The sequence below is a fragment of the Miniopterus schreibersii genome, assembly GCF_964146895.1.
Source record: "Miniopterus schreibersii genome assembly, chromosome: 12".
In the NCBI taxonomy this organism is placed as follows: Eukaryota; Metazoa; Chordata; class Mammalia; order Chiroptera; family Miniopteridae; genus Miniopterus; species Miniopterus schreibersii.
Window position 1 is genome coordinate 73314342 of NC_138112.1, and position 10904 is coordinate 73325245.

A 10904-nucleotide genomic window follows, 5' to 3' on the forward strand; every position below is an offset into this window, starting at 1 on the left:
TCCGAGCCTCTGGCTGCCTCTTTCATCAGGCTGGCGGTGGGAGGGCGGGGAGGGCTCCTGGAGGCCCCTCTGAGGCCAGGAGGCTGGGGTGCTGGGCCTGGAAAGCTGGATTGCCGGGACCCTAGAGGGCAGAGGGCAGAGGGGGGGTCGGGCAGGGTGGGGCATCACTGGAGGGGGGCAGGGTGTGGAGAGGGCCAGGCGCGCACCTCCGCTGCGCCCCCCGATGGAGAACCTCGGTACTGCCGGGGAAGCCTTAACTAGCTTAGAACCACATAAAATAAACTTAGAACCACATAAAATAAAAACTCAGTTTGCCCTTCAGCTGCCCCTGCCCCGCTCCCCAGGAGTGACCCCTGGGCGTGACTGGATGCAGGCGCCTCGTGTCCCACGTGGGCACATTCCCCACAGTGGCTCTTCCTTTCATCAGAAATGGGGTCCAGCTATCTAGGGTCTGCAGCCCCCTTTTTAAACAGTATGTACGTGATTTATCAAAATAACATGTTCACATGGTACCAGGGCCTCTGGTGTTGCCCCCACCAGCGTCCCCAGCACTGGGTTCCTCTCCCCGGAGGCAGCCCCGGGCCGCCTGGGGATTCCTACGCTGCTCTCCCAGGACGGGCTTTCAGACAGGCCTGCCCTGGGTCACTCCCAAGTTTGCCTGGCGGTTACCATAACAGGGCTCCTATGCTGGACACCCACTGTGTGCCCGGCACCCCTCCAGGTATTTCCCAGGCAGCGCCAAACAGGCCTGCGCCTTTGACCCCATGTCCTGCAGCAAATACCGCAGGAGACCTCAGAGGGGCCTGACCTTGGAGGCTTGGCTGCTTCTCCTAGGACCCTTCCCGCTTTCCGAGCAGGCCAGGCTGGCAGCCCACACCCGCGACGCCGACCAGGCCCGTGTGCGCACGTGTGTCTGTGAGAGCACGTGCGAGCGGGTCAGCGTACACACATCGGGGCTGCGGGAGGAGCCCGGGTCCTTGAATCCTGCATCCTTGAGAGTTCTCGGAGGCTGGAAGCTAGAAACAGGGCTGGCTCCAGCGGAGCTATTTTTAGCTCAAGAACATCTATTTATAACTCTGGCAGCCCCTTGGAGTCAATAAAAGGAGAACTGGAAAAAGCTGGTGGCTGCCTCCAGCAGCAGGGAGGTGCTCCCCCACCCCTAATGCTCCTGAGTACCTGCGGCTGTGGGTGGTGGGGTGACCCCCTGGGGGGCAGATGGCCTTGGACCCTGGGGCAGTGTAAGACTGAGTGGGGGTGGGGATCACTGACCGAGTCCACCAGGCGCCTGGAGGTCGGTTGGTCCAAGGCCTACACCGAGCAGGTAGGCAGGCAGCCCACTGGAACCCGGTGGGCTGGCCTCCACCTGTTCCGGCCCCCACACTGTCCTAGCGTGACACGGGGTCTCCGGAACACTGGGCACCCCTGCTTCCACCTCTGTGTCTGCCCCACTGCAGGCCAGGAGCCGTAGGTGCTTTAGGGTTCGGGGGGGGGGGTGGGTAGAGGGTGGGTACAGGGCTGTGTTGTGTGGGACCCGGCCTGTTGATGGTGATGCTACTGTTTAGGAGGCCCGGGTCACTCTCCTGGGTTCCCCCACAGCCATTGCCCCAACCAGAGCCAGTGCTGCGGCTGCCGGCCCCGCGGTTCTTACTATGACTACAAGACAAACCTCAGCAGCAGCTGTTGGGGAAGTTTGAAAACACAGGTTTATTAGGTCCGGAGGGTCCACCTGGAGCCCAGGGCCACACAGTGAGGCGGACGGGGCAGCATGGCCGGGGCTCTGCCTTTATTGGGGTCAAGGGTGGGTGCCTAGGGTTTCGCAGGTTCACTCCTTATTGGCAAAGTTAAAACACAAGAGCAGGAATTAAGGTTCAGGAGGGAAAAGCAGGGTTACTCAGGGCTTCAGGGATGGGGTGGCCGGTGGAGCCGGCCATGTGTTTACGGGTGATGGATGCCTTTGAGATGGGGCCTCAGCAACCAGAAGCTTCATGTCAGGCACTTACACTAAACGTGTGGGTGGGTAGATGGCAGAGTGAGCGGGTGGGTGGATGGGAAGGAGGGTGGGTAGACGGATGGACGGGCGGGTAAGTGTTGGGTGGGTGGCTGATTAAGGACTGGAGGGGTGAGTGGGGGGGTGCGGATGAGTGGGTGGGCAGATGGAAGGATGGGGTGGGTAGGTACAGTGGTCCCTCGGTTTTCGAATGCAATCCGTTCCGGAAGACCGTTCGAGTTCTGAAACGTTCAAAAACCAAGAGCTCAACAACCGGCAGCTGGGCCTCGGGATCTTGCCCTCAGCGGGAGCCGTGTGGTGTGTTCAGCTTCCGAGGCGTTGACTTCTGGGTTTACGGCGTTTGGAAACCGAAATGTTCGTCCACGGAGACATTCGGACACCGAGGCACCACTGTAGTTGAATGTGTGGATGGGTGGTTGGGTGGATGGGTGATGGGTGGATGGGTGGTTGGGTGGATGGGTGATGGGTGAGGAGGTGGATGGGTGATGGGTGGATGGGTGATGGGTGGATGGGTGGTTGGGTGGATGGGTGATGGGTGATGGGTGAGGAGGTGGATGGGTGATGGGTGGATGGGTGATGGGTGGATGGGTGGTTGGGTGGCTGGGTGATGGGTGAGGTGGTGGATGGGTGATGGGTGGATGGGTGATGGGTGGATGGGTGATGGGTGATGGGTGGGTGGATGATGGGTGGATGGATGATGGGTGGATGGGTGATGGGTGATGGGTGGATGGATGATGGGTGGATGGGTGATGGGTGGATGGGTGATGGGTGGATGGATGATGGGTGGATGGGTGATGGGTGGATGGGTGATGGGTGATGGGTGGATGGGTGATGGGTGATGGGTGGATGGGCAAATAGGAAGTGGGTGGGTGGATGGATGGGTGGGTAGCAGGATGGGGTGGGTGAGTGGATAGGAAGTGATGGCTGGGTAAATGGGGGAAAGTAGGGAGGGCGGGAGAGTGGATGAACAGCAGCATTTTACTACATTCTGTCCCTCTGCTCGTCGGCCTTATGTTAAAGCTGCGCTCTGCCCTGGCCGGCTTGCTCAGTGGTTAGAGTGCCAGCCCGTGGACTAAAGGGTCCCAGGTTTGATTCCGGCCAAGGGCACGTACCTCGGCTGCAGGCTCCATCCTGGCCACGTGCTAGAAGCAACCAATAGATGTGTCTCCCTCACATCGAAGTGTCCCCCCCCTCCCCCCCGTGCACTCTCACTGAAAAAAGCAATGGAAAAATACCCTTCAGAGAGGATTTAAAGAAGAGCGTTCTTACCCGCAGGCTCCCACTGGACCAGAGAAAGGCACTCCCTGCTGACAGGAGGTGCCCAGGGCATAACCAATGAACCGAAAACTGTGAGGCTCCGAGCTGGACACCACCCGAGAAGCCCAGTCCAACCCTCCCCGGGGCCCAGGGAGGGGAACTGACTTCTCCAAGGTCCCTCAGAGAGTTGGGGGTAGACTCAGTTCCCTAACCTGCAGGCTGGGCTCTGCCTGGCTGAGCAGTCCCTGCAAGTGTCCTGGAAGGGGCTGCCTCAGTGGCCGCTCAGGCCCCTTGCCACTCAGACAGACCGTGCTTCTGCGGATGGACTTGTCCAGGTCCTCTGCCCTCAGACCCGAGGGACTCCAAGTAGGGAAGAGAGAGGAGGGCCGGGTCTCTGGGAGGCTCGGGCAGCACGGGGCGCCTGGAGGCCAGGCTGTATTTGGAGAGGCGGGGGTGCAGAGTGCTGGGCACTGGACAGACAGGCATGTGAGTGACCCGATTCCTGGTAGGGCTTCTGCAGGGGGCCTCCTGCAGCTGGCAGAGCACCTGGGGAGGCGCATGTATCCCTCCCAGCTGGCGGGGCTCATGCGCCCACCCCCCAGAGGCATCTCACCCATTTTGGCGAAAGGGGGGGCTCGAGGTCTAGGCTGCTAAGGCAGTCCCTGGGCCTGCTCCCAGCTCTGGGCTTGGGGGGGGTCTCCAGACGAAGGGTCTTTTATGAAGGAGCGGCCAGGCCTGAGGATGGGGGGGAGGCTTTATGAAGGAAGTAGGGGTCAGAGGGGAGGGCAGGGGGAGAAAACAAGGCCGAGATAGGGGGCCGGTTCCCAGAGCCCAGAGTGAATCCTGGTGGGGCTGGGGGAAAGGCCAGTGTGCCCCCCTCCCCACAGGCCACAGGGCGGGGCAGGCCTTGGGCAGCGCCAGGCAGGGAGCTCCCCTCACCTGTCTTGTCCTGAGGAACTTCTGGGGAGGGGCTGGGAGGGCGAGGGGAGGGGTGGCAGGGGAAGGGCTCCACCCAGCGGGAAGGGGTTCTTTGGTGAGGGAATTCCATTCCAGAAGGTGGGGGAGGGCGGGGCGGAGGGAGCCACTGTGCAGCCCCGCAGACGGCTGTCTCCAGACCCAAACTTGAGAGAGCAGCAGAGGCCTTTCCTCAGGGTGGCCCAGCAGGGGTTTCGGGGCACAGAAGGAAAAGCTGCCCTTTACCCCTTCCCTGCCACGAATGAGGTGGGCGCTGGTTCTCCCATCCCCACCCTCAGCAGGTGCGGTCCTTCAGCTCCTCCCTGGTACCCCAGCCCCAGCTCCGGGGCGCTCCTTCCAGCACACACACCTGGCGCCAAGGACCCGGCAGGGCAGGTGGTGCCAGGACTGAGGTGCGGGGGGGTGGCACCATGGGCATCAGGGCCAGCAGAAGCCAGACTCGCCTGATGCAATTGGCAGACGGATGTAGCTATAAATAGCCAAGGAGACCTTGAAATAGAGGTGGGGGGAAGAGAGGGCCGGGAGGGGCTGGAGCCCTGGAGCCCAGTCTGGAGGAGAAATGGCCCAGCACCTGCCACCTAGGAGCCCCATTCTCCAGCACCCCGCCCCTGGCCCATGGGGTGTTCCCACGGGGAAATATCTGGGGAAGGGAGGTGAAGTCAAGAACTCTGCCGGCCGGCCGAGGCGGTGACTGGGAGTGGAGGAAGGTGTGAGGGACAGGTAGGGATGGGGACCTGGGGCCTTCTGTCCCAGGTGGCCTTCGAGCAGAGTGGCCCCTGCTCCTCTGTCTCCCAGGAAGAGTTGACCTGAGATTCCTGCCGCTCCTTCCTCCACCCCCACCCCAGTCAAGCCCCCGGTGCTGGAGACCCTCCAGCCCTCACAGGCACCCCGGGGGGGGTGGGTGTCAATGAACACTGGCCGGCCCTGTGGCAGGAAGAGGGCTCCCTTGGTGCACCTTGACCGCACCATCCAGTGGGAGCCTCCCTGACTGGGAGGAGACTCAGAGGCATTGCCTACCTGCCCAAGGACACCCGCCGCCCAGGCTGATGGGGGAGACCCTGGGGACCTGGAGCCTGGGACCCTGGGACCCTGGGACCCTGGCTGCTGGCGCCCGAGGTCTTTCTGCTCAGTCCCCTTTTCTCCCCCTGCCCAGTCATCTGGGGGCTTGCGGACCTAGGCCAAGACTGGGCAACGGCAGGCCTGCAGGCCTGAGCCCACAGTGGGCAGGTTTCCACAGGCTGCCCACCCAGAGGTCAAGGAGAGAGTCCCAGGGGCCTCCCTGAGCCCCCGCCAGCCCCGGTGGCGCCAGCCCCGGCTCCCAGCCCTCACCCTCTCTGAGGTTCCCCCACCCGGGCGCCCGCCCCTCTTTGCCCCCCATTTCCGCTGGTGGGGAGCCCGGGGCGGTGTTTCGGGCGGATAGAGAGCGTGGGGAAGGCGCGGGCCGCTGATAAGGCCCTTCCCCTGGAGTCATCGCGGGCAGGAAACTGCAGGCGGGGCAGGATTTGGGCAGCAGGGCGGGGTGCGGAGGGCAAGCTCGGGGCGCTCAGGTGGCCGACAGCCCCTCCCGTTCCCGAGGCCGAGGTCCCCGCGGGGAACCGGCTGCTGCGCCTCCAGCCGGGGGAGGGGGCGCGGTCCCGCCGGGGCCGCCCAGGTGTAGGGGCGCCCAGGTGTAGGGGCGCCCAGGTGTCGCTGCAGCGGGCGCGGCGGGTCTCTGGACCCCCCGGGAAGAGCTCCCATCACACCCCGGGGCCCTGCCCGGCTCCCGGGAGACCAGACCCCGCCCAGCCGCGCGCGGGGCCAGGCCCCGGCTTCCCGGGAGGAGCCTGGGCGCGGTGGGCGCGCCGCGCGGCTGGCGATGAGCTCACGCCGGGAAGGCCGCGCCCTCTCCCGGCCGCGCCCGCGGCAGCCGGCGCCCTTCATCCTCCGCGGCCGCGCCGCCGCCCCCGGCTCCCGCCCCGCGCGCGCCCTCGCAGGGCCCGGCCCGGGGCGCGGGGCGCGGCGGGCACCTGCTGGGCGCCGGAGCCCGAGCTCTCCGGGGCCGCGTCCCCCGCCCGCACGTCGTGGCCCCGGGTGGGCAAACACCTGCCGGGTGGGGCGGGGCGAGCGCCCCTCCCGAGCCGGCCCCTCGTTTGCGCTCCGCTCGGACTCGCGCGCCGCCCGCCCGCCCCGCGCGCCGGAGCCCCGAGGGCCGGGCAGCGCGGCAGCGCCACCTGCTGCCCGCGCCGGGGAGGACGGACGCCGCGGGCCGGAGGAGCCCCGCCCGGGCTCTGTACCCCGCCTGGGGGGCCCTGCAGGCCAGGAGGACCCGCGGCTCCAGGTCGTCAGCCCCGCGCCCCCCACCGCCCTGCTTCTGAGACCCTCCACTTGGCTTGTCCGCAGCCTTAGCTGCCCGCAGCCTGCACCTGCTCTGAGCCTGCCCACCCCCAGGTCAGCCCCGCCGGTGGCTCCTGAGACACGCAGGTGCAGTCACTGCCCCAGCCGTCCATTCCGCCAGACTTCATCCTTGAACTTCAGACCCGGGGTTGCCAAGCTGCTGGGTGCTGCCTACAGTCCAGCTGGTATCGCAGCACCTGCAACTCCCTCCCTGCCCCTCCAGGTGTCAGCGCAGGGAGGGAGGCAGGGAGGGAGGCAGGGAGGGAGGGAGGGAGGGAGGCAGGGAGGCAGGGAGGCAGGGAGGGAGGCAGGGAGGGAGGGAGGGAGGCAGGGAGGGAGGGAGGGAGGCAGGGAGGGAGGGAGGGAGGGAGGGAGGCACGCTCTCCCCAGGACCCTGGGAAGCCCCTCAGCAACCCGCCGGGGAACAGGCTTGTGCTGCGGGTCTGCAGAGCCAGCCTCCGGCCCGGCTGGCCCACCCGTCTGGGGTCTTTGCACCAGGTTGATTAGGAAACGCCATCTTCTCACCTGGCTGCCCCGCAGGATCTCCTGAGAGCATCTTCAAGTGCAGGTCCCTGGGCTCCACCCAGACCTTACAGAGTGAGGCTCTAAGAGGAACAGGGCCCAGGAATCTGTATTTCCAACCTATTGATGGGAGATCTAGTGACCCTGCCCACTGGATAGAGGGGATGGGAGGGAGCGGGAGCCGGCCATGGAGGGTCCAAAGGAGAGCTGAGTCTCCTGGCTCCTCCCAGGCCCCCTCCTTCCACTGCCACCTGCCAGGGGCCGTGGCCTAGGGACCCTAAGCCTGACGTGCCCCAGCCAACCTGGAGACTGGGGCTTGAGAGGGGTGTGTGAAACAGCGGGGGTTGGGGGGAGCCCTGAGAAGGCAGTGGCCCTTAACCTCTGACCCTAGGCACCTCTAGGCTCTGTTGAAGCCCAGTCATGACATTTCCACTGGCTGGGCTGGGGAGGGGTCCTGTGAAAGCCCCTGGAAGGGTGGGTGAAAGGCAGTGACACCTGTGTAGCCCCCCTCACCTTGCCCACCCTGTTCCTCCCCCTCAGGTGTTACCGGGTACCCCACCCCACCCAGCTGCAGAAGGGAAGGAGGAAGGACATGGAGCGCCAGGAGTGAAGCAGTCAGGGTGGCGGTGCCTGGTGGTGATGAACCCAGAAGCACTCGGCTGAAATTCCTTCCAGGTGCGACCTGGGCCAGGTGGCTCAGGCACACCTGCAGACAGGGACACCCAGGCCCCCCCGAAGGGTGCCACGAGGAGGCCCTGCGTCCTGCGCATGAGGTGATATCGATTATTAGTGTCCCTACTGAAACTTTAGCCCTGAGCCCTGGTTGCCCCACGGGCACCAGTCCCCCCCACTCCCCGCCCCTCCGCAAGAGCCTAAGCCAAATGCCCATAAAAGGGGCTTTTCTCCTCTCCGGGGGCAAGGCGCTGAAGCCTGCCATCTCTCCAGGCAGCTCAGCCCTTCTGCCGCTGTGGAAAGGAGGCCACTCTGCAGGCTGCTCCCGGGGTGACCACCTCCACTGTCCTCTCCAGGCCCCGGGAGGGCAGCCCCTATGGGAGGCAGGGCAGGTTGGGAAGGTGGAGGCTTGGGAGCAGGTGGCTCTGGAACCCCAGCTCCCTACCTGCTGGCGGCAGGGCCTGCGACAAGTCCCTGCATGGTAGGAGCCTGATTATCACTGTCCCCAACAGCGTGAGGCTACGTTAGGAGCCTGTGCAGAGCAGTGGCCCAGTGCGGCTGCGTGATCACATCTGCGGAGTTTGCAGAAGGCTCCAAAGGGCAGATGCCCTGGGAGGAAGAAGTCAGGGGCACGCGTGGGCCACCCGGGGACTGGCTTTCCCAAGGGCCTTCCCCAGAGCAGAGCCCAGGCTTCTCTGAGACCAAGCAAAGGGGCTGCCTCCCCTGGGCTGGCCCTCTGTGCTGCCCGGCGCTGCTGACGCTCACCCTCAGCCTCAGCCCCACGTGGGACTGTCCCCAGCACAGGAACCAGCTCAGGAGGCGAGAGTGACCCATTGTTCTCAGGCCTCCGGAGTGAGAGAGGATGTGTGTCACGAGGCGTGCCCCATGCCAAGGCCTCCTGGCGGGCAGCTGGCAGGGGAGGGATACTCTGCACTGACTGACTGGCCACGTCCCCCATTGGCTGTGGGAGGAAGGGAAGGCAGCCGGAGGCGGGCCCTCTGCCCCCCACCACCATACGGCGATGAGGGGGCCTGTGGATGGGGGTGGGGGGGTCAGTGGGGTTGTGGGACAGACAGGGTCAGGCCAGAGGCCCGGGAAGAGAAGGGAGGACTGGACAGGGCTCAGCCTGCGTCCTGGGTCAGGCATTGATTGGAGAGTCACCTTTGCCCCTAAGACTCGGCCATGCAGCCACCCTTTTCCTGGAAGCCTCAGGGTCCACCCCACAGTGGAGCACAGCTTCCTTGGGGAGATACCTGCAGGTCCTGCCTTCACGGGGTCCCCAGTCCAAAGCAGAGCATCATTGGGAAAGCCAAGCCCCCCATTTCCCTGGCTCGGCAGCTCCAGGAGCCCCTGGCAACCTGGGCAGAGGCAGGTGCCTGCAGGACAAGCAAGGCTGAAGGCTGGAGCCCAGGTTGGTCTCCTCGGGCTGCGGTAACAAGATCCCACAAACCGAGAGGCTTAGAGCAGTAGAAAGGTCCTATCTCAGTTCTGGAGGCCGGAGCCCACCATGTGTGGTGTCAGCAGCTGGTGGCGATCTGAGCCCGGAGAGGACCTGGCCCAGGCTCCCCTCAGCTGCAGCCGCCAGCTTCTCCCTGTGGTTCCTCACAACCGCAGCCCTCTGTGCTCACCCCTCTCTGGGCCGCCTGTTCCCCTCGTCGTAGGGTACCAGTCAGTACCCTGGATTAGGGGCCCACCCTTCCCCAGCAGGAACTCATCTTAACTAACTTAATCTGCAATTACCCTATTTCCAAATAAGGTCACATTCTGAGGCAGTAGGGGTTAGGATGTCAGTGTATCTTTTTAAAAAAAACTATTTTTTTAAGTTAATTATATTATTTTTTACTTATATTTGTTTATTATTTCAGAGCGAGGAAGGGAGAGGGAGAGAGAGAGAGAAACATCAATGATGAGTCATGGATCAGCTGCCTCCTGCACGCCCCCTACTGGGGATCCAGGAGCCTGCAGCCCGGGCCTGTGCCCTGACTGGGAATCGAACCGCGACCTCTTGGTTCATGGGTCCATGCTCAACCATTTCGTCAGGGGAGGGGGCACAATTTGACCCCTGACACCCAGCCTTCCTGGTCCCTACCACTGGTGTGACTTCTCTCCAGGGCGGGGGGGGGGGCAGGAGGAGGAAGTAGATGTAGGCGGAGGGCAGGTAACTTACTACCTCTGGCCAGTGCTCCCTGCTGGCGCTGTTCCCATCTAACGAGCAAGGGCCCCCTGCGCGGACGCGCATTGAACGTGCCCACACTGAGAAGGGGTAGCCGAGGCTGCAGACCAGGCAGCTCTGCCACTTGGCACTTACGAGTCACCAGGTGCATGGAGACCTCGGCAAGTGCCAACAGAGAACGGGGCAGGAGGGCCCCGGGCTACTGGAGCACAGCCATATCGTCTCAGGAACTAAACCGTGATTCTTTGAGATGCAGGCTTTGGCTTGCCACTGGGCTCCACCTCACACTGTGCACAGACCACGGGATACCAGGTGCCGGTGTGATCCGAACAGCCCACTGCAGATGGGGTGACGTGATGCCATAAAGTGGGGTGTGCCCAGCAGCACCCTCATCAAGGGGCCAGGGATCGGCCTTGAGCCCAGGGAGGCTCCGTGAACAGGTGGGTCACACTCCAGAGGCGCCCAGCCATGCCTCTCCCCACCCCCCCGCTTCCCCCCCGCCACCCTACACCTGTGGCCTCAGGAAGTTTCCTATGACACACCTGGCAACACTTTTCTCATTATACTAATAAAGAGACTGAGTCACAGGGATGTTAAACACGTTGTCTGAGCCACCAGCCAGTAAGTGGAAGAGCTGGGATCTGAACCCCAGACTACGGAGGGGACATAGGGTTGCTGGTACGCAGTGGGGACAGGAAGGAAGATGGATGGGACCCAGGGGGTTGCCTGAAGCACTTCCTAGGACTAGCTAATGGAAGATTAGGAGCCAGGTGCCGGCAGGGTCACCAAGGCCCCTGCTCCTCGGGAACGGTGGTTTGGGTCACTGTGCCAGGCAGAGACCCAACCTGCCGGGGGGGGGCGGGGGGGCTGGCCGACAGCAGAGTGAGCATGGATGGGGGAGGGAGACCCCAGCACGTGTCTGCA